At 39.1% G+C, this 24606-nt stretch overlaps 1 long non-coding RNA gene across 1 annotated transcript; it reads right to left on the minus strand.

The window, feature by feature from the left end:
- Window positions 1-10518: 10518 nt before the first annotated feature.
- LOC127536186 (uncharacterized) lies at window positions 10519-20795 on the minus strand. The gene is made up of 2 exons (XR_007945178.1): window positions 19439-20795; window positions 10519-10768 (listed from the first exon to the last, which is right to left on the minus strand). It is a non-coding gene; the product is annotated as an uncharacterized LOC127536186 (long non-coding RNA).
- Between the last annotated feature and the right edge of the window lie 3811 nt (window positions 20796-24606).

The raw sequence follows: 24606 nt of genomic DNA on the forward strand, positions 1-24606 counted from the left end.
TCAGATTTCCAAACCTCGAGTTGACTGACTGATTTCAGCTCCAGTTTCTACTTCTAGGTTTGATGAGTAACACCAGTAATTTATCAGAAATTACTAATGAGTGAGCGCGGCTCAAAAAAAACAACCACAAACTGGCTCTTCATGACTAACAGCTACATGTCTATCTATCTGGAAAAATTTAAACATTACATTAAGGCATGCATGCAGTGGGAGGTCGATGGGAACACAAATGGAGAGTTTGAGTTTTCTCCATCTCCCACTGATTCTCATTAACACCTCTCTCCCACACACATGCAGATATAAAGAGTCCAGAGGAAGGTGGAGAACCAGGCGGCTATAATTAGAGGAGCGCTCAGGAGAAACACTGCTGAGTTGTTGAATGTTTAATGTCAGGCCTGCAAAGAGCAAACCTCCGAGCTCCTTTACACCTCCTCCCAGCGGCGGCAGTGAAGTGAGCGACGTGGGTTCGGGTTTCTGGGAGGAAACGGCGGCACAATGCAAGTACATCTGACAGCCGAGCGTGTAATTCCCAGCTATTGTCGGTAACCTGATCCTGGTAACGACACGGGAACCCAAAGCCCCTCTGGATGAGGTAATGGTCTAAAACACACAGACTAAGAGAACAACAACCTCACGTTGTTGTTTTCACAATGCAGCCTGGTCAGCTTCTAATAAAATCATAACAACACATCATCCGGGTTGTGCAGAAGAAGCTCTTAAATTACAGAAATGATTTTGTCATCTCAGGACCATTAAACATAATCATGATTTTTGCGCTGTAATTGATTTGTTTTTCAGACAGCCCAAAGAGCTGCCTCTGTCCTGAAACAACCTCTGCTGAGCTGCTTCACGTGAGCTCGATGTGCAGCGAGAATGTGGACTAAATTTAAACATTTGGAAGACGCAGTGGGCGGTAAAATCATACACTTCATTTTCTGCTTTCTGGTGAATTTAATGCACCAGTTTGTTTTCTTTCTCTGCATAAATTTACGGTTGTTGCTAGAGGTATGGACCCGTACCCGTAGCCTGTGGACTACGGATACGGCACTTGCCATTTGCCAATCAGATACGCGAGATCTGGTCACGTGACTCCCGGTAGACGCTAGCGGTACAGACCCGTAGCATCGGTATTGCAGGTACGGACCCTAAACCTGACCCTAACACTAACCCTAACCTTAACCTTTGCTTACCTTTCAACAGTTTGCAGTGGTTAGCAGCTTCTTGACTCGCGAGACTTGCGTACGGGTCCGTATCTGTCTGGCAGATGGAAAGTACCCGTACCCGTAGCCTGTGGGCTACGGATACGGGTCCGTATCTGTAGACACTACCTAAATTTACAGTTCAAATGTCCTTCTTGACGTAAAAGGTGCAACGGATAGAATGATTATCAACTTGGCCGATTACTTCGACCAAAATTGTTAAATATCGTCCAGTTATTGATAAATTAAATACACTATTTCACGTATGATGCAGTCTCATCTCTGTTGTTGCTCCTGTCACATTTTTTCCTCACTGTAGGCTAATTTTTTTACTCCATTACCAAGTCCTGCACCTCTATGGACACAGAAGAACCATGATTAGAAGTAGAGAGAATTTAGGAATGTCTTTTGTGTTGCATCATACCGTTATGCCGCAAATCATAAGATAGACAAAACAAAAGTTGATTTGACAAAAAGTGGAATCGAAATGTACAATATTTTCCCAGGATCCCAGAAGTGTTACCAATACTGGATAAAAATGGTGTCTCTACATACTGTAGATATCTTGCAACTTGCATTTTAAATCTGTTTCCATCCTTGTGGTTTTATGTGCACTGAATTTTGGTCACAGGACCGTTGGTCACAGCATGGTCATAAACGGTGTCCTGCTTGCACCGATTTTTTTGATTTTTACTGAATTTTAAGACTGCAAATCTTTGTCACATTTTTAAGTAAAACATGCAGGAGCGAGTGATTTTCAATAAAGATCTCAATTTTTAGCTTAGATTTTTTACCATTTTACCTCAATGAAACCAATACTTTGAGACCCATAAAGCAGTTTTTCAGGGCTGCTCAGAAGTAAATACACTGCTCAAAAAAATTAAAGGAACACTTTTTAATCTAAGTATTGCATTAAATCAGTCAAATATGTGGGACACTGATCTGGTCAAGTAAGTAAAAGAGGGGGTTTTCAGTCAGTTTCAGCTGCTTTGGTGTTCATAAAATTAACAACAGACGCACTAGAGGGATAACAATGAGACAACCCCCAAAACAGGAATGAGTTTACAGGTGAAGGCCACTCACATTTTTTCCTTCCTAATGTTTTCTGACTGTTTTTCACTAGTTTTGCATTTGGCTAGGGTAAGTGTCATTTCTGGTAGCATGAGGCAATACCTGGACCCTACAGAGGTTCCACAGACAGTCCAACTCCTCCAGGATGGCACATCAATGCGTGCCATTGCCAGAAGGTTTGCTGTGTCTCCCAGCACATTCTCAAGCGCATAGAGTAGATTCCAGGAGACAGGCAGTTAGTCTAAGAGAGCTGGACAGGACCGTAGAAGGTCCTCAACCCATCAGCAGGACAGATATCTGCTCCTTTGTGCAAGGAAGAACAGGATGAGCACTGAAAAAGCTCTACAAAATGAGCTCCAGCAGACCACTGGTGTGAATGTCTCTGATCGAACAATCAGAAAGAGATTCAATGAGGGTAGTCTGAGGGCCTGACGTCCTATAGTGCCCGCTGTGCTCGCTGACTGGCACTGTGGAGCTCGGCTGGCAACACAGGAATTTGCAAGTCCACCACTGGTGCCCTGTGCTTTTCACAGATGAGAGCAGGTTCACCATGAGCACATGTGACAGACATGAAAGGGTCTGGAGAAGCCATGGAGAACATTATGCTGCCTGTAACATTGTTCAGCATGACTGGTTTGGTGGTGGGTCAGTGATGGTGTGGGGAGGCATATCCATGGAGGGACATACGGACCTCTACAGGCTGGACAATGGCATTCTGACTGCCATTAGGTATCAGGATGAAATGCTTTGACCCATTGTCAGACCCTACATTGGTGCAGTGGTCCTGGATTCCTTCTGGTGCACGGCAATGCCCAGTCTTATGTGGTAAGAGAACTCATGCAGTTCCTGGAGGATGAAGGAACTGATACCATTAGCTGGCCCCCATGCTCACCTGACCTGAATCCAATAGAACACCTTTGGAACATTATGTTTTGTTCCATCCGACACCATCAGGTTGCTCCTCAGACTGTCCAGGAGCTCAGTGATGCCCTGGTCCAGTTCTGGGAGGAGATACCCCAGGACACCATCTGTCGTCTCATTCAGAGCTTTTCCCGGCATCATCAGTCATGCATACAAGCACATGGAGGACATACAAACTACTGAATACCATTTTGAGTTGCTGCCAAGGAATTTCAGCAACATGGACTAGCCTGCCACATCAGTTTTTCACTTTGATTTAGGGGTGTCTTGAATTTAGCCCTCCTGGGGGGGTTGATAATTTTCATTCCCATCAAACAATCTGGCATCTTTTCATTCCGAACACATTATCCAGTCCATATCAATGTAAATATCCAGTTTGTTTATCCCCCGCATTGAAATATGATGTGTTTTCAAAGTGTTCCTTCAATTTTTTTGAGCAGTGTATACACACACACACAGACACACACATATATATATACATACAGCGCCCTCCATAATTATTGGCACCCCGGTTAAGATGAGTTGAAAGCCTTAAAATAAATTTAATTTTTGTTGCAGAAGCATACTCTCACACTGAAAATTGTTAAAAAATGTATTATAGGAGAAGATTAGGTGCTGTTTTGTTGGTAGAAGGGGCTTGTAAAAAGTCTTAACATCAGGGGTGCAAATAATTGTGGCACACATGATTCGATGTAAAAGAATTATTTCATAATGTGTAATTTTTTTCCCCACTGAATAAATGCACTTGAATTAAAGGTTGGATTTTCCTCTTTTTTCATTGTGGTCCTATATTATTTAGAAAAAAATTGAATTTATTACAAGCTAAACAACACAAAGAACACATCTTAACCGGGATGCCAACAATTATGGAAGGCGCTGTATATATATATATATATATATATAATATATATATATATAATATATATATATATATATGTGTGTGTGTGTGTGTGTGTGTGTGTGTGTGTGTGTGTGTTTGTGTATATACATACACACACACACACACACACACACACACACACACACACACACACACACACACTTATGTCGGAATTCCATTCCTACGGTGTGACGTAAGTCGATTTTTATGGTAAGTCGGAACTCCGGTGAAAACGTAAACAAAGTCGTTGCGTGCATCATGGCATCAATCAGTTTACATATTTGTACAACTACAGCAATGAAAACAGTCATTAGCTCACACTGAAACACAACTTGGTAGGAAAATATGGGTGAAAATCTAAATAAAGCCATCTTATAGCGTGACGTGACAACATATTCGTCCACTCCGCTTGTCAGCTAGTTCCACTGAACCAGTTCTGACCTAAATGGTATTTATATAGCGCTTTTTCCAAAGCACTTTACATGATACATCACAATCACCCATTCACACACTGATGGCAGAAGCTGCCATGCAAGGCACTAACCACGACCCACCAGGAGCAACTAGGGGTTCGGTGTCTTGCTCAGGACACCTCGAAATGAGCTCAATGGGCCAAGGATCGAACCAGCAACCTTCCAGTTACAAGACGGCCACTCTACCCACTGAGCCATGCACTTCTAACGGAAAAACATCGTACGTTAAACCGAGGACCAGCCCGTCATCAGTTCCAATGTAACGGTGAAACGACGTAAGTTGAGGATGTCGTAAACCGAGGACCTACCTACCGCCAATCAATGCTGATGAATAAAAGCTGAAAAGCCTCTTTTAAATTAAACAGTGAAAAAAACCTTAAGGAAGACAAACCTTTTTGATTAAGTTTTTGTTGTTTCTGACGTAAACATTTTAATTTCTACTAATTACATTAGTTCCAACTATCGGATATCAGCTTTTTTCTTGACTAATAATCGCTATCAGCACTGAAAAAAAATCACATTAGTTGACTCATACAAAAAAACTGATTTTTGTCGGAGAATAAATCAATGTGAATTTACATTAAATTTCCATCCATATGGTAGTTCTTACAGCCAACACTGAAATTTAAAGTGTAAAAAAATATTCAGATTTATCATAAACACAAACATTTTGACTGCAATCATTTAAATTTAGATATTAAAAATTGTGTTCAAGAAACTGAATAAACTTGCCCGCGCCCTCTAGTGGACAAACTGTGTTAAACATGCAGTTCGGTTTCTAAATCAGCTGCTAAAAAAGTCAGCAAGACGACACAATTGACAAAATCAACGGGGTTATCATCAAATATTCAATTTTTCGTTTGTGGCACAGAATTTAAATTTTGAGATCCAGATATTCTTTTTCCCCTAAATGTAGGCTAACAATAAAGGCGAATTGTGACGTACATTTTATCAGCACATTTTTGCACCATATTTATACTTTTTAATCTTTTAAAAGATGTAGATAATTAATCCCAGCTTGGTTGCCTGACATTCCTGAAACCAAAGCTCCTGGAGGTCAAATTTAATTTAAAAACAATTAAAAACACCTTATTTCAAACCATAATTGCTCCAAAACCTGTGATTCTGCTGCTCCTATACGTTGTATGTTTACCCAGTTTCTTTCGTTTATACATGAATATTGTTCTGACTGGTATTTTCTGCTACTAATCTATATTAAATTACTATAAAATAGAATTATAGTTGTTTGACTGCTGGGCAAATGTTTCTAGATAAACACAGCTCAGCTATCTGTAGTACATTTTTCATCAACCTCTATAATTATATATAACTTCAGTTGACAGTTGGCGACTTTATTTGGTTTACTGACTAAATTAATCATATATATTTATAAAATACACATAAACAATGAAATCTTGTGCTTACTGCCATTGTTTTCCTATTATTTCTACAGATTATTATGTGTTTTTATATAATTTCAGTTGATAATTAGCTACTTTGATTGGTTTATTGACTTAAATTAATCAAATATATTCCTAAAATATACAAAAAAAAACTCGTTAAGGTTAAAACAATGAAATCTTGGACTTACTTCTATTGTTTTCCTGATATTTTTACAGATTATAATATAATTTTTAAGGGATTTAACACCTGACATTAGAAAATATATTTAAATACAGCACTTAGACATGCAGATTTATCAAGTGTCTGTATCAAAACGTCATAGAAAAAGTAGAATTCAGTGTTTGTTTTAATGAATGGGTGAGGTTTACTAGATAATACGCTATCAGATATTTCATTTTGATAAGTAAAACCCTTCTTCCTGGTTCTCTGTGCAGCTCATTGTCAAATCAAATCTAGATAGCAGATTAAAAAGATAACACACACCTGTCAAGTGTTCAGTCTAAACAAATCTTCCACTTCAGACGTCACTCTCTCGACCTACGTGGTGATTAAAGAGCCTTTTCTGTAAACTTTAAACATTATTTACAGAGATCTGGAGAATAGCAGCTCATTATGTTCTAAGAGCTCCTTATTGGCTTTTACCAGCAAAATCTACAACCTGAACAAGTTCTGGCTGCTTCTGGTTTGAGCATTTTAACAAAATTCAAGCATTTTATTCATGTAAAACTTAGATTTGTCTTTTCTACAACGACACGATGGAAAATATCCCCATATAATAACAGAATCTGTCCTCAAACTGAAGTAAAAGCAAAATATTCCTGCTCTGGTGTGGATCAGTGGCTCCTCTTTCATCCTAATATCTCATCTGTCCACAGCTTTCTTTCTACCTTCATGTTTAATGTATTTTTTTCCTGGAAAATACAGCCTGTCCTCAGAGCTGGGAGTGGCAGAGCAGCCAGGAATGTGTTTAGAGGGATTTTAACTCTCACACAGCCCGGATGAATCGTTTAAAGGTTTATTTTCAGAGGAGCTATGTCCTCTCTGTGTGCAACAACCTACATGTTCGCATGTTTCCTCCCTGACATGATAATCTGGGAGGTGTTTGGCAGAAGACAGTCATGTTGGAGGTAAAAACATCCACCCTGCCTTTGTTTTGAGCTCCATCCAGGTTATTTCCACCCCGACATCCAGACCAACACGCAGCAGAGCTCCACTCACCGCTCAGCTCCGGGTTTCCTCCACAGAAGGCTGGGAGATGCGGCTGCCCGCTCCGGCTGCGGTCCAGGCGGCTCCCCGCGTCTCTCCGCTCCGTGCTGGAAGCTGCGTGGGTGTCCGCGGCGCTGCCTCCGTGGCCGTGTCCGCCTCCCTGCTCTGCGGGCTCGGCGGTGTGTCCTTGCGGGTGTCGGCCCTTCTTACTGTTGGTGCGCACCGGGAGAGCAGCGGCCAAAACTCTGGACGATCTCCGCAGCCGCTCCGCGTCGCCTCGAGCTCCGTGGCTGCCGCCCTCTGACGTCATGGAGGAAAGCCCTGCCGGTGACGTCAGGCCGTCGGCGACACGGAAAGCCCTCCCCGCAGGAACCGGTTTACTGCCAGTGTTTACAGGACACAGAGGCAGGACGGGACCGGTGACATTTACCGGATTATTACCGATAAAACTTAGGAACTTAGTGGACCAAAAAAAAAGTTCATCTGGCTGGAAATTAAAAAAACAAAACAAAACAAGTGAATAAAAGAATTTAAGACATCATATTGAAGATATTATTTATGAATTTTAACTGTTCTGTCACTTTATCTACTCTACAATTATTTATAAAAAAATATGACCTTGAGATAAAACAACAAAATCTTGGACTGACTTGAATAGTTTTTCTTATATTTTTAAAATAGGTTATTCAATAATCATATTTAATTTGGTTAAAAAAAGTTTACTGAATTATTGGTAAACTGTCACATTTTAAATTACAGAGACATTTATTTGAGTTACAGATTTCTTCTGGCTGTAAATAACATTTAAAAAAGTGAGAAAAAACACTACGTCATATTCAAGACATTAATGATGAATTTTAACTATTTCTCTGATTTTTTTTAAATTAAAACTGTAATGTCTACAATTATTATACTCTTGAAACTGTCAAAGCTTTGTGAAACTGCAGCTTTTATGTAACTTTTACTAAATAATTATTGATAAAATTGTCACATCTTTATATTACAGAGACATTTATTTGACCAACAAAGTTCTTCTGGCTGGAAATGAAACAAATAACTGAATAAAAAAGAACACTAAGTTATCATGTTTAAGACATTAATGATAATTTCAACTATTTCTATGATTTCTTTTTTAAATTGTAATGCCCACAATTATTCATTGTGATATATTGTGATATATTTTAAAGAATCTGTAATTGGATAAAAGTTGTTGGAAGAAGATGTGTTGATGACTTTGAACTGAGGCTTTTGTCCATAAAAATAATAAAAACAAAAGGATAAATTAAAGAAGCAAACTATGTCCATTTACAAAAATACTGCAGAAAGTTGGGAAATGTTCAGAATTTACCTCCAAACATTCTGCTGTGAATCCAAACCTCATATTTTATTGTTAAAACTACGTAAGGGGAGATTTAAGGGAAACGTTTATCAGATTAATGAGCAGAAAGACCAGAAACCGGTCAGACCGCAACTTGTTTAAATGGAATCACACATTCTCATCTTATCACTCTGGCTGTTTTTCCCACAACATAAAAGCAGGAAATGTTTTCTCTAGAAGCTTCCAGGAAGTTGCTCGATAGCAGCAAATTAAGCAGTTACGTTTCCAAAACCGTCGCTTATCTTTCAGCCTCAAAGAATTTCAGAAATGACCCTGAATAAATCATTTACTGCTTTTACAGTGACTTTTAGTTAACTAAAATGTGCTGATCTTTTCCTTCTCTTCACAGAGAGTCTAATGGATACCTCTTCAAAATATTTGGTCACAATTTCTTCCATGGTTTTCCAGAAACAAGGGGCAGCTCAACTAACCCACTCTCTTGTATCACTTTCTATAAAACAGGTTTTACATTTTAGCTTTTATTCATGCCAAAATCTTTTTTACAGTTATGTGTTCATTTTCTTATTAATATGATGTATAGTTACGCTAGTTCCTGCTTTTCTTCAAGCTTTTATTACAAAACAAGTATTTTATACCAGCACTAAACAGTCAGGACTGCACTGAAGTTAAGTGAATTTTTTGAGCTTACTAATTTATTTTATGCCTCAGATGAAATCAGTATCATGGCCATATTAGTTGATGTTCCTGTTAAATAAACAAACACATTTTTACCAAAAGAACCCAACTGTACCAGTTAATGTCACTTTTTACAAAACATACCTATTAAACTAAACTTTTATAACATCCTGTGCTCATTTTTCTCTTATAAATACGCCGATATTAACCAGCATGAGGGCTCGAGGAAAAGAAAACTGGGTCAGTTGGGCTTCTGTTGTCTCAAAGGGTCCATTAAGTCCATTATGCATGCAGCACAGAAGACAGTAGCGTCACTGTTTTGCACAAAAACCTGTCTCCATCCAGGTTTTCTGCCTTGAAACGTTCAATTATTACAACACTCATGTCCTGCTTTCACTGTCTGATAAACCAGCCTGTCTTATATAAGGAACATGTAACTGCCTCGTTGGAAGAAAACTCACCTTTTTACCAAAGAATCCAACCTGTTGTGTTTAGGATCCTTCTAGCCGACGTCCCTACTCTTTCTTCTTGTACTCCCTGACTGTCTCCACTGTCCCTATCGATTAAAGCACAAAACAAACCCTGAAAACCAACATAATCTTTCTTATTGGCATTTCTTACCATAAACATGTTAAAAAAAATCTCTTCATTTGTGTCATTTTACTGCAGCAAAAACACTTCAAAAAGGTTCAAACTGGGCCTCCTAGAGTTTTAAAATAATAAAAATTAAGGAGAAACTTCACAGATTTACTTCATTTCAAACAAGAAGATTTGAAAAATAGAGTATATTTGTATGAATTTATTTAATTTGAAACCATTTGATGACTAGAATTATGAACAAGTTGCCAAATGTTTGTTTTTTTAAAAGTTCCTTCTGTGTCAAGTATGTAAAGGAGATATTGTGATACAGGTAACGGCTTTGTTTACGTTTTTGCCCAAGTTCCGACTTACGGTGAAAATCGACTTACGTTAACCTATAGGAACGGAACTCCGATGTAAATCTAGGACCCCCTGTAATTGATTTTGCCTAGTCTTATTTTAGTTTAAGTTTATTTCGGAAAATTATTGTATTTAATCTTATCGCTGGTCTACATTTTAGGCACTTCTGTCAGTTTGTTTTTTCTGATCAATATCATGCACAAGCAGTTTTCTTCTTATCTGAAATTGTCCAAAAAACACAACATTGAGTTGCTACAACATTATGTCAATACAACCTATCAAAATAAGAGATCTGAAGCCAGAAAATAATATTTCTTGCAGCAGTATGTCCCTTGAGCACATCTTCAGTTGCTAAAAATGTGGATTTTAGAGTTTGAGAGTCGCACGAAACACAAAAAGCACAAAATATGATGACTGTAGAAAAGCAAGCGGTTTATTAGAAGGGGAAACATGAGGACAAAAGATGGCTTTGTTCATTCCTGTCAAAATCTACAGGGAATAGAAATGTGCTGAAAAGTAAAAGAGCCCAACAGCACCGCAAAATTAACTCATGAAGGAATTCCCCCCTCTTAGCGTCCGAGCCCTGCCCTCCGTTTGTTCACCCACCACGAGCTCCAATCCGTCGCCTCGGTGGGAATGGAGCAGCTCAGGACTCAACCAGCTGCAAGACAAAGTGGGAAAAGGGGGGAAAAAAAGAAGGTTCAGGTGAATCATGGTGAAAATGCAACAAGCCATGACTAATATTAAAACTTTCTTGGTCATTTAAATGCTGGAGCTGTCAGAAAAGGAAAAAAAATATCCCTCCTGTCCAGCTCTCAGTCCAATTAAACCGGAGTTCGCTTTAAAGTGCACACTGAAAAGTTCACTCAAGGCGAACAAAACAAATAGCAGCCAGGTTCGACTCCGCATGTGTTCATTTACAGCTTTCAGAAAGTGACAAAGTTACAGAGGCACAGTGCCGAAAGCAAAGGCAAATTCAGCATGAAATTGTCTCATCGTGTTGAATAAGAGACTGAAATCTGCCCCCTGGGAATGCCGAACATCTGCTATTGTTTTTCATCATAACAGCCCCGAGAGAATAAAAGCACATCAGTATTCAAGAGGAAGAGGAGGCGGCGGAGTCGACACACAAGATGTTTCCACCGAACACAAACACCAGGTGAATACAGAGCAGCAGGAAACTAATGGGTCAAGGAGGAACAGAGGAGTCGAATCCCTCGAAGCTCCATTTCAAAAGAAAATCTGGAGGCTGCGTAGACTAAAGGGAAAAGACGGCTAAATATCAAACAACAATCTGCGTTTAAAACACATCATGAACAGAAGGCAACAAAAAGAAGGTAATAAAGGTCTTTCCTTTCGATGCATCTACTCAGTGTGGAGGCGCTCTTTGTTTCTGAGATTGCTTTGGCCTTTTAAGATCACATCCTTGATAACATGCTGCGACGTGAAAGCACTGCCATGAAACAAAAATGGGTAAAAAGAAAAATAAGACACCGCAGGGAGCTGCAGGAACAAAGGCCTGAACCAAAAACATTTCCTACAAGTATTTTCTCCGAAGGTTTGAGCGACCGGCATCCTTCAACTCGCCTCTTTGATCCGTTTTGCTTCAGACGTCAGAGCTGACGCTGAGACTCAAAGCATCGACGCAAGAACTTCATCTAAACACAACTAAAATCTAAAAAAATAAAACCAAACTGTATCCACCCGAACACAAACTTTATTCAGCACAGGTGACTTCAAAGTAGAATTCTCACCATGTGATCTGTTACAGGTTACATTCATGTCTGTCTGGGGCTGTTCTTCAGATCTAAAAGCTCATTACTTCTTCATTTTATCCTAACTGTGCAAAAATGTTGCCATAATTACAGCAAAAATTCTTAAGTTAAGGACAAAAACATGTTTTGTGGAGTCACAGGGACCTTCAACCATTAATTTCTGAAGTGAATGTTGAGCCATATTTGAAGAAATTTCCTAAAAATGTCCAAATGAGACCACGTTTACAGGAACAGAGGTCAGTCCCAATCCCCATCTCAGCAGAATCTGTGGCAGGACGTTCAGGATGCAAATACTGAATGATCTCCTAAATCAGTAAGTGGCAGCAAAGATATACACTACCGTTCAAAAGTTTGGGATCACTCAGATAATTTCATATTTCCCATGAAAACTCACACTTTTACCCATGTGCTAACATAACTGCACAAGGGTTTTCTAATCATCAATGAGCCTTTCAACACCATTAGCTAACACAATGTAGCATTAGAACACAGGAGTGATGGTTGCTGGAAATGTTCCTCTGTACCCCTATGGAGATATTCCATTAAAAATCAGCCGTTTCCAGCTAGAATAGTCATTTACCACATTAACAATGTCTAGACTGGATTTATGATTCATTAAATGTTATCTTCATTGAAAAAAAAATATTTTCTTTCAAAAATAAGGACATTTCAAAGTGACCCCAAACTTTTGAACAATAGTTTAAGATCTGGTCGGAGGTCATTAAACACCATAGAAGTCTTTGTCATGGTGCCCGTTGCCATCTGAACTCCCACAATGCTCTCCTCTTGCCAACACTCACTGCCTGTTGCCTGAGTGACGCCTCCTTTGGTTGCTATAGAATCAAACACAAAGGCTCCACCTGAAGGAACAACCAAGTACTACAGATAATTAACATTTTGTGATATCACGTAGGGGCTGTACAGTGGATGGTGGTTAGCACTGTCGCCTTGCAGCAAGAAGATCCCTGTTTGCGTCCCGGCCTTTCTGGGACCTTTCTGCATGGAGTTTGCATGTTCTCCCTGTGCATGCTTGGGTTTTCTCCGACTTCTTCCCACAGTCCAAAAGCATGCTGAGGTTAATTGGTGATTCTAAATTGTCGTTAGGTGTGAATGCGAGTGTGACTGTCTCTGTATGTAGCCCTGTGATAGACTGAAGACTTGCCTTTGCCCTAAGTCATTAGCCGTGATGCTAATGAGGATGAAGCATGTACAGATTATGGATGAATGGATTAATAAAGTATTTCTATTCTATTCTAATGCTACAGGACATAGCTCAGACTTGTGCCGTGTTGAAACTAAGATAAAAACCTAGTATGAATGCAACTTTACAGAAAAATGGCCGTTCAGATATGAAGCTAAACGGCTCAGATGCTGTTGGATAAATGGAATAGAGTACGTTTTCTCCATCAGTTTCCTACCAGAACTTTCTGACCATCTACTTAACATTAAGGAACAACTTGGGGGCAGAAACGTATTTTTTTTTTCTCTCAATGCATTTAGAACGATTCAGTCAAGCATACACATTTGGATTGGTTTTAATAACTTTGGTGCACTTCAAGTGTTCATTATCTAGGAAAATGTATCAGACCGGGCACTGAGTATCGGGATATGCTAACTATTAAATGACTTGGACTGAACTGGGAGACATCCTGACATTCTCTGCAAACTACCAAAAGGACAACAAAGCCGTGAATATCCGTAAATCCCATGCTACAGTGACAAACATGCAATAAATAACCACAGCAGCAAACAGCCAGATGTCATCCATTACCCACAGTTCCAGCACATTTTCTCCACATCTAGTTTTTGTACATTTCACAATAACATGGTGGGAAAGTCCGCAGATATGTTGTTGTAAAGAGAAACTGAGAATCTTCAGACACTTAGTGGTAATGTGCCGAAAAGTCAGTGAATGTGGAGACTGGGATTGGGCCATAAAGTCTCGACTAACTGCTGTTGATGGTGACGAGGTATAAATACTGCTTCTAAGTTATCGTTTTATTTTTTAAAATTTTAACAAAAACTTTACCAATTTGATAAAAATAAAAGAACTGCAATTTTCCTGTTACCAGATTCAAATAATCAGTATGCAATCTGTAACTATATGGTCAATTAAACGCCATTAAACTGACTTTTTGGCCACTTGAGGGCAGCAGAAACAAGCTGTATCTACAAACACAGAGTGTCATCACCTTCAAAATTCACATGGTGAATTTTTTTGCAGACAGCTGCTTATTCTTCATTATGAGGCTATCTGGGGAATGTAGGACCAATAATCTCTCTCTTTTAGCTCTTTTTTTGGTCTCTACCAAATCTTCAAAGAAATATATCCACTGCTAGCTGCTAACTGGCTATGTGTCTAGAGCTTTTGCACTGAAAGTCACTTTTCAGACATGGAATATGTAACACTGCTGCTTCATTAATCTCTTAATGTGACTACATGAAGCTTTGATTTGTTCTGTATTGAAAAAGTGATACTGAAATGTTATTAGCTTGCGGGACTTTTTCAGTAAAAGCAAGCATTTAGACATGAAACACGAAAACAAAAAGAAGGTTTAAGAGGGTCTAGAGAGAGCTGTAAAAGTGGAAAAAAACAGTTAATTTTGAGGTTGACCAACTAAGGAATGAGCTGAATCTCACTATTAAGCTCTGAAAAGTTGAGAATAAGCTGCAGATTTCTTCGATAATGGAGGTTTATCCCAACAGATTATCTTGTACACACAATGTTCACATTAACAATCACTTTGCAATCATAAAATATCAATTACAGCTGCTCTTTCTTCATTACTCATAAAGTTTGGTCTTCATCACATTCAGCAACCAAAAACACCTTCATACTTCAGTGCCTCGTTACACATCAATTAACACAACAATTAAAGAGGCTTGTCTCATCAGTTCACCGCAGTGTGCACATACGTGGTGTGACCGACATCCTCATTCCCTCCTGCAGATTCAGACATGCAAACTCATCCGGCAAATCCAATTCCTCGGAAAGAGTTCGGTCCAATAAAATTCCACATCGACAAGAAATAACACGCAGCAGCAGCAGTAAAATAACGTGTTGCAACCAAAACCTCCTGCGGTGGCTCAGCAGACATCACAGCAAGTGCATTCTGATTTAACAGTTAATCATTTCAATCCATTACTGCCTTAATTCCCAACCTGTTCAGTCTTTGTAATGTCTAAAGTGTCATCTGAGTTCAAGATTACGAGCACAGTCCAGATTACTATAAAGTCTCCACTGGACGTAGATCTAAGACGTCATTTGACCATCCTGATTCGTCACTTCAGTGGTGAGATTGGAGCAACAGCAACACTGAAAACATGCTGCTGTGATGGAAAAACAGGTTTTTTTTATGAGCAAGACAAATCATTGTTTGCTTTAAGCCCAAAAACAGTCAAGTTTCCAGATGAACCATTGAGCAAATTTGAAGTAAACTGAAATGATGCAAAAAATCCAAAAACAAAAAAAGCAGATGAGGCTCGTTTCCATTAACTGATTGGAAGAAAACAAACCAAGCTGCGTAGTGTCATCAGAGGGCTAAATGGTTGTAATAAACTGGGTAGAAGAAGCTGGAAACAAAACCAGTTGTTTGTCAAATGCTAAAAAAAAACTTCAAAGTAGAATAATTCCAGCTGGTATTGGACATGCTTCATGCTGTCTGGACACAAAAACAACAGAAGTAGTGGAAAATGCTGATTAATCGTGAGTTAAATGCACTCTACGTCAGAACTTCATTAGAAAAAGGTGTTTCCATTAACAATGAAGTGCATAAACTTGTTGGAGAGAAAGTAAAAATCAGTCTCAAACAAGTGTAAAAACTTCCTTGCAAAATCGGAGAAATATTTTTTCGACGATGTTACGACTACTGTGGGTTACTTAGATGAAATCAGGAATATTGTGAGCTACACTGTAGATTAGAACTTTCTTTAAAAGCCTTCTTAATATTTTGACAACGGATATCATTAAAGTAAGTTAAATTCCTTGTTCGGTTCATCCATGGATGAGCTGACAACTTTCAATTATTCACTTTGAAGAAAACTTAGAAACGTGACGATTCTCAGGATCATAAGGAGATTATTTTGTACACCGATTTCCAGAAACACATCAGGGACTGAAATTCTTAAAAGTCATACGAAATACAGTATAAAAATACATTTATGATGTATTTTTATATGTGCTCTTGCCTGATCGAGTTATGACTCAGAAGAAATATGCATGTCGATGCCAACTGCAGCAGTTGGCCGCCGAGGGTTTTAAAGTGGCTGAATTGCCTCCTCGAGCTGCGCATCACGGAGGCCGAACTACGGCAAAATAACAGCAACTAACCTCCTGTTCCTAGAACACCTGAACCTTCCACAACATCTTTCACAACATATTATATACCTCACCTGTCCTCGATGCCCCACTGGGGAGTTTTGCTATAGACTGAAGGCTGCTGGTTTAGGCTGTGATTAGAACTATCACAAAGTCCACAGATCTCAAGAGTATAAAAGCACATTCTGGATTTTACCTTCATTAATTGATCAGTCCCGTTTTTCCATCTTTAACTTTTCAGTATCAAGTTCTTTTCCATTGAAACGGGTTCTTAATAACCTGGCAATAGCCAGATTAATAATTGTGTAGTACTTGATAGTACTCCACAATATCAATCTGGGACCGCTCTATGTAAATCCGTTCGGAGGAAAGAGGCACGGATTGGACAATGCAACAGTATGTCCCGCCTCTGACAGGTTTGTTTTTAGCCAATCGCGGCGACCCTTTGAAGTTTCTTCACAACGAGCGGAGCCAATTGGTAGATTAAACTCTTACCAAAACCCGTAGGTAAAAAACCACAAACATCTTTACCATCCAGAAATGCGCAAAGCGCCTCTCGTTGTTCTTCCTTCAAAGAAGCGATAGGAGATTCAGCTAAAACTGATTTAATAGCAGCATCTACACGATCGTTGTCCTCCGTTGCCATGTTTGTTTTGATCTACTGGCGCTTGGTGTTGTCGTCACACCCGGATATCCCGCCCCACACACGAATACTGCTGCGTGATTGGCCGCGAACCAACTTGGTGCTGTACGAAAAGTGAAGGCGGGAGCGGAGCAAGATGGTTTCTTGAGAGATTTGTGAACTCACAAATATCACGAGAAATCAACTTGCTGGCAAGGTTAGGTTCTTAAGTTTTATGACACTTCATGGAAACTAAGAGCTTCAGTTCTCTCTCAGGGCTACAAGAGAACATATCAAAGGTCACTGAAAATGATTAACAGGTTTGGCATTAAAATGCATTCAGGCTTAAGGAAGTAAAAGGAGAAGGAGGAAGTACAAGATGTGATTAAAAAAGGTTAGAGACTGTTAAAGATGTATGTCTGCATCCCATTCAAGGTCGTGCAACATACACTACCGTTCAAAAGTTTGGGGTCACCCAGACAATTTCATGTTCTCCGTGAAAACTCACACTTTTACCCATGTGCTAACATAAATGCTCAAGGGTTTTCTAATCATCAATGAGCCTTTCAGCACCATTAGCTAACACAATGTAGCATTAGAACACAGGAGTGATGGTTGCTGGAAATGTTCCTCTGTACCCCTATGGAGATATTCCATTAAAAATCAACCGTTTCCAGCTAGGATAGTCATTTACCACATTAACAATTTCCAGACTTGATTTAGAATTCATTTACTGTCATCTTCATCAAAAAAATAATTTTATATCAGAATAAAGACATTTCAAAGTGACCCCAAACTTTTGAACAGTAATGTATGTAAGTCGTATCTGTCCTGATCTCGCACATTTTTGTAACAATTTGTTGGGGCACATTCGGGATTTTTCAATGGAGCTCAAACTTTTACAGAAAGCAAACATCTGTGTCAGTCAGCTGCTGGATGATCCAACATTCAGGCTGAAGATCATCATCATGGTGACCAGAGGTGGGTCTGCGGCTACCCAAGACAAGAAACAGCAGTTTTTATAGTTCCACAGTGGTCAAGATCAGAAAACTCACATTTGGTTCAGGAGCACCACTCTTGTTTTCTTGTACAGGGTGCCCCTAAAGTCTGGACACACAGGAAATCTCATTAACTATCATTTCTTTGCCTCCACAGATTAAATACGTCTTTGTTGAAAGAAGAAAGAGTTGAACTGGTACTTCTCAGTGAACAAGAAAGATGGATACATCAAAAGATAGGGTAAGTAGAGTTAGGGTAGGGTTAGAGTTAGGGTTAGTAGGGAATTTTATGCACGTCATCCAAGGAAGATGGTTACTTGGCCTTTTCATGGTGGTGAATATGGTTAAAACGTTCATAGAAACAGGTAGTGTCATGCACAAACCCAATTCTGGGCGACCAAATGTATCAGCCGAAACGAAAGAATTGGTCATGGCTAAAATTCGCGCCAGCCCCAAACAAGCACTGCCCTAACCTCAACCCTACTAACCTTAAGCCTACTAACCCTACCTCTAACCCTACTAACCTTAACTCTAAGCCTACTAGCCCTAACTCTACGAACCCTAACCATATCCTTCAAAATGTCCATCCTTCACGTCCACTGACAAGTACCACTTCAACTCTTTCCTCTTTCGACAGAGACATATTTAATCTGTGGGGGCAAAAAATATATATAGTTAGAGATTTCCTATGTGTCCAGACTTTAGACACCAGGAATTTGTCATCAAGCATCAAGGTAGAATTCAACTGTAACATCCATTGCAAATAACGTAAACTGTGTAACTGGACCACGTCATCAGACCAGTGAGGTCAACCCAATCGTTGCTCTCCATCATTTGGCTCTTTATGATGTCTTCCTCTTCTCCGAAATGAAATTTAAGCCAAATATTCGCCAATTTTGACACAATTTAGGAGATTTGACGCTTACAGTAAATGGTGCTTGACATGCATACATAAATGGACTTCCACAGAGCATTACAAGGGCAGCAGGAGCACTGGGAGCAGAGCATCACTGCACAAGGAAACTAACTTAAAAGCGAAAGCTGCCAAATGTAAATCCAGCAGGATTTTTGGATTTTTACAAGCGCAGTCTCTCAATTTTTTGATCACACTTGGTACAGTTGGATTGGAAAAACCAGGAGATCAACTGAAAGAACATGAGAATCAAAAGACTAAAAAGAAAACCAAGGCAAAGTCATCGATTAAACAAGAGCAAACCTGTCCAGTGACGGCAAACAATATGCAACAAAAGTCAATATTTTCAAACACCTTCTGGTGAAGAGCATCTATCAACATGTAGGCGGCACTCTGCTCTGCTAAATGTCAGAACCTTCAATCTCACTTGTTTACAGTGAAAGGCGGCAGAAGCAGCAGAAGGATGGTGTCAGTTAATCACTTCTTCTCTTTCAGGCTTGGATTTGGTGATGAAGAGTAATATAATTTGACTCCTTTCTGTTGCTACAACAGTGATTTGAGTCTCCATCTTCCTCGTTAAAGTTACATTTTGTTGCCACTCTGACACTCGATCAACTCTTGTATAATCTCCACCACTGAGGGGAAAATGAAGCCACTCGAAGGGGAAGGAAGAAAAATTTTAAATGAAGAACACTTGGTCTTTACAGGCGGTGGCACGAGCGGGGACTTCCGTTGCAGCAGTGAAGGCAGCAACGATGGAGGCGAAGACGACATTGGGACTCTGGGCGGCGTCGATGGCTGTGTGGATGCCTCTGGCACTGTAGTACTTGACCAGAGGGGCGGTCTGCCGGTGGTAGGCGTCCAGACGGGAATGAAGCGTTGTCTCGTTGTCGTCACTGCGACGAATCAGCGGCTCACCTGTCACCTGAGAGCAGGAATCATATGAGGAGGCTCACAAAGAGGAGAACAAACATTCAGCTCATAACCAAAGTCAGGTCAGCAGGCTTTAGTTTCTGTGCAATGATCTCCTGTCTGCTTTTCTTCTCAGACAAATTACTTGTTGCTGCTCTGAAAGCCATCTGTTCGATTATTTTACCAAAACAAAGAGCATTAAAGCCTTTCCTTTCTAGGCCAAATGATTGTGTGTCACTGCGAGCGGAGCTTTGTTTACAGAAAGTTGCACATTTATACAAAGCAAGGATGTCCTGATTTGGGTTTTTTGATCCAATCTGAGTCATTTATTATGCACAGACTTTTTGGCGCATTTCCACTAAGTGTGTGAGGGCTCTGATAGACACACTATTGTGCATGTTATCTGTGAGTCAGTATGTCAGCAGACTTTCTTGAGGGAGTTAGCCCATTGTTCATAGTAAAATTAGTGACAAATACAGTGCCTATAAAAAAAGTATTCAAACCCTCTTGGAAGTTTTTCCTTTTTATTGGTTTTCAACATTGAATTATGATTTACTAAATGTGGCTTTTTTGACAAGAATTTACGGCAAACAACTCTTTCTGGTTAAAGTGAAAACAGACTTCTACAAAGGAATTGCAAAAACCTCAATTTCAAAACTGCTGTTTGCTAATCAGCATGGTGGTGGCAGCATCAAGATGCAAGGACGTGAATCAAGTTCTGGAAGGCTTGTAAAGGTAGAAGGTGAAATTAATGCTGCAAAGTGTGACGAAATTGCAATTTCGCATACTCTTCTATGCACAAGATTTGTTTTCCAGCAAGACAATGAGTCAAAACATTCAGTCGAAGCTACACGGAAACGGTTAAACGACAAACTTTGGAAACAAAGCTGCTTCCAGATAGGATTTAAACTGTCTCTATGTTCGTTGTGATTCTTCACGGTCTAATCATGTAAGATTTCAGGCTTGATGACCAGAGGTTAATTCAGCATGCATAATGAATTAAAGCCATTCCCGACCTTGTTGCCTCTGCTAGTCTCTGGTCTTATTTCTTGCCATTGCTGCTCCTCCTTTGTATTTTCTACAACTGAGCAACCAATTCCCTGCTTTGTGTTTACATCAGCAGTTGCATCCCCAATGTACTTTAATGGACATTTACAGATGTTCTAGTATGTACCTGAGAAACACTCATCTGGATGCGAATCATTGTTTTAAAATAAAATAGTATCAGTGTGGATGTGGCCCGAAACACTCTCTGTAACCTTGATGTTACATTAACATTATTTATAACTGGTTTGAAGTAATGAGTTTAAAAATTTGCGTGACAACTCGGGCTGGGACTTCCCACTAATATCGAACAATTACAGAAAAAATAAAGTATTAAAAATTGGATCATATTTTTCTCAGGTCCCTAATTTCTTGCACACCGGTAACACTGATGCACACTCCAGCCCAGTAGGTGGCGGTAATGAACCTAAAGTCTGTTTTCCAGCTGACAGTTCCTATTGAGTGATGTCAGCGGACAAGAAAGTTTGGTGAACAGTTATAGAAGACGAGACTGCATTGAGCTCGTTTGGCACAAAGTTTTCTTTTAAAAATCTCCCTGATGTCAGCTTGGATAAAATCGTGTTTGTGTGCAAATTGTGCAGCAAAGAGTTTTCTGATCACCGCAGCACTTCAAGCCGACAGTGTCACCTCAATGTAAAACATGTTGCTGTAAGCACCAGAGCTAACATTAGCTATGACTGTCCTGCTACTGGCTAACTGTGTAGCCATCCCATAATAGACCACTTTTTAAGACATTGAAAGTGCTTGAGTTTACAAAAACTTTTAAAATGTTGAATATAATTGCACTTTAGTTTGCAGACAAATGAAAAATACACATAAATATTTATGAAACAAACGTTTTTGTTGTTTAAGTTCACATATATGTCTATTCATCAATTCAGTCATCAACTAAACTTTATGCGAATTGGAACAGTTTTGCTTATTGTGTCAAATATTACTGTTTGACAAAAAGTGATTAATTACAAAGCCTAATTGATTAGATTAATTTTTTTAATCACATCCTACCACTAGTAACTTCTCATCAAAGAGGAAAGCAGTTGTGAATTCCCTTCTGGTGAATATTCTAATAATTCTTGATCATAAAGACATCTAAACCGTATAAAATAAACTGCCCAACACCCAATTATAGTTCAATCCACTGTATACCTGAATTAACATCTCAAACGAGCAGCTACTTTTTCTTTGTTAGTCATCAACATGTCTGTGCTCAAACTCTATGAAATCTTCAAAGGTTTACTGATTACATAACTTCCACCCTCATGTTTGTTTTACACTGGAACTTTTTCAAACCCACTTAATAGAAACTACTAATTTCATGTCTGAGCATGAACCCTTTCATCTCTTACAATGTTCAAAATACCTTCTCCTCAGGGCTGCCTGCATGTATGAGTTTATCTTCATACACCATTGGCTAATCATGATTGAATCATTTGTCTACACTTGTCCCAGCTACAAAAAACAAAAGGTTTTCTATTTGTTGTAACTGCAAAGTGCTGATTGAACCAACAACAAACAAATCTGCCATCTGCTGAACTGAAGTCATTCAGTGCTGCTAAGCTTCACAAATTCAGCAGGGAGATGACACAGGGTGACTTAACATATGACTTTTGCTCTTCTATTTAACCCACATGTAATCACTTCCTACTGCATTAATACAGGGAATCTTTAAAATACAGCAGCTTCTGTCATCACACATTAGATTAATATTCCTCCATTGAGTGGCACAACCAAGCAGATGGGTTCTCTGATGGAGAAAAAACATAATCTACCTCATATTTGATATATCTCAGCTACGTTAGATTATTAAAATCTCTCCACAATTACTAATTTAACCCCTAAAAACACATTTGTGTGCATCAAAGTTACATATTTAAAAGTTTTCTTCCATAAAAACAACCCCTCTCTGACCTAAAATGGCTGAGATGTAACTTTTACACCATTGTTTCCTCTAGAATGTGCACTGGTTGTAGCTCGAGCACACCAGCTCCCCTACGACTGTAAAATTACTCTACGCTGCACAATGACAAGGTGTTATTTTGCAGAAATTCAGTCATAAACGTTCAAGCTGGAAATTAATTTTGAAGAAGAAAAACGGTCCAGAGAGCTCCACCCTTGGAGGAATGGGATTTGTTCTTTAAGTTTGTTATGAATGAAACCCCGGAATTTGCAGTTTCAAGGTGGACTCTTTATCAAGAGCAGTAAGAAAACGGTCTGATAGTTTTGTTTTCTGCACTAAGATTCTGCACGATCCAGCTCCTAGCATGCTTCCTCCCTGCATCATTAACAGCCAATCATATCAATACAATGGAGGAACTTTAACCTCAGAGCAATAAAATACAGGCATGTCATTGGGAAATTACCAAATAAGTGAATTCTTGGAAGCAAGGGAGCGGAGCGACCGAGCTGGGGGGAGGGTTTAGGAAACCTTTGAAATTTAAAGGCTGAAATGGTGCATTCTGGTGAACTCTGACACCTAGAATTCTTTAAACATGAAGGCTTAAAAAAATGTCTGTATGGGACCTTCTAGGCACCCCCCAAAAACAGCACAAAGTCATGTTAATGTGATGAAACCAAATATTTATACTGGATTCAAATTTGAATGAGCCACATGAAGTCATCACTATGTGTGCTTTCCGATCGACCATGGGAGTGAGCCTCTTCTGTTGAGGAACTTGTGGGGCAATGCCACTGGGTTGTTGCAAGCATAGACATAATAAAGAGTAGACGCCGCATCAACCACTACTGTCCACTGGGGCTGACGAGCGGTGGGGCCGCCATCTTGGTCCGGTCAGCCGCTCCACTCACCGCTGTTTGACAGCACATTTAATCTATCTTAACTCTGAATATTAAACTGATTTTCACGCATTTTTATTTTTATTTTTTTGCTGCAAACATCATACATGGAGCTATGCTACAGGACAAATGGTTCGGCGTATTTTAATATTCATAGCGGGAATAATAGATAATAATAATAATAATAGGTAATAGAATATTCTGATATTAAGCTCGACTGTAGACAGGTATTTTGCAAACACTGTAAACACACACACACTAATATATGTTAGAGAAGCAGATAATGGCAGTAAAGTCAATTATTTTAATAATTTGAAGAGACAATATATGATTACGCTATATATACATATATAAACAAAATACTGACTAATGAACACATTTCTATATAAAACAATATATATATATATATATATATATATATATATTATCATTTTCTGATATATCTTTTTAATATATATGTATGAATTATATTGATAGTCTATATATGATTTATATAATAATTTTCTCTGATATATTGATTATATTAATATTCCATCTATGATTTATATATATTCATTTTCTCAGATATATAACTTCTATCTATATGTATGTATATATATATTGTAATCATATATTGTCTCTTCAAATTATTAAAATAGGCTAATTGACTTTACTGCCATTATCTGCTTCTCTAACATATATTAGTGTGTGTGTGTGTGTGTGTGTGTGTGTTTACAGTGTTTGCAAAAATCCTGTCTACAGTCGAGCTTAATATCAGAATATTCTATTACTGTTAATCCCGCTATGAATATTAAAATACGCTGAACCATTTGTCCTGTATCATAGCTACATGTATGACATTTGCAGCAAAAAATAAAAATAAAAACGCGTGAAAATCATTTTAATATTCAGAGTTAAGATGGATTAAATGCGCTGTCAAACAGCGCTGAGTGGAGCGGGTGATCGGACCAAGAGGGCGGCCGTATTTCTCGCTGCGCAGCAGCCCGAGCGGCGTCTACTCTTTACTAAGTCTATGGTTGCAAGTACACACTACTGATCCCGTATGTTTGGTCCTGTTGTCGCGTCTCTTCCCTCCGCCGGGTGAAAAAATTGCTGGGGATTTG

This window comes from Acanthochromis polyacanthus, chromosome 11, assembly GCF_021347895.1.
Source record: "Acanthochromis polyacanthus isolate Apoly-LR-REF ecotype Palm Island chromosome 11, KAUST_Apoly_ChrSc, whole genome shotgun sequence".
Taxonomy (NCBI): domain Eukaryota; kingdom Metazoa; phylum Chordata; class Actinopteri; family Pomacentridae; genus Acanthochromis; species Acanthochromis polyacanthus.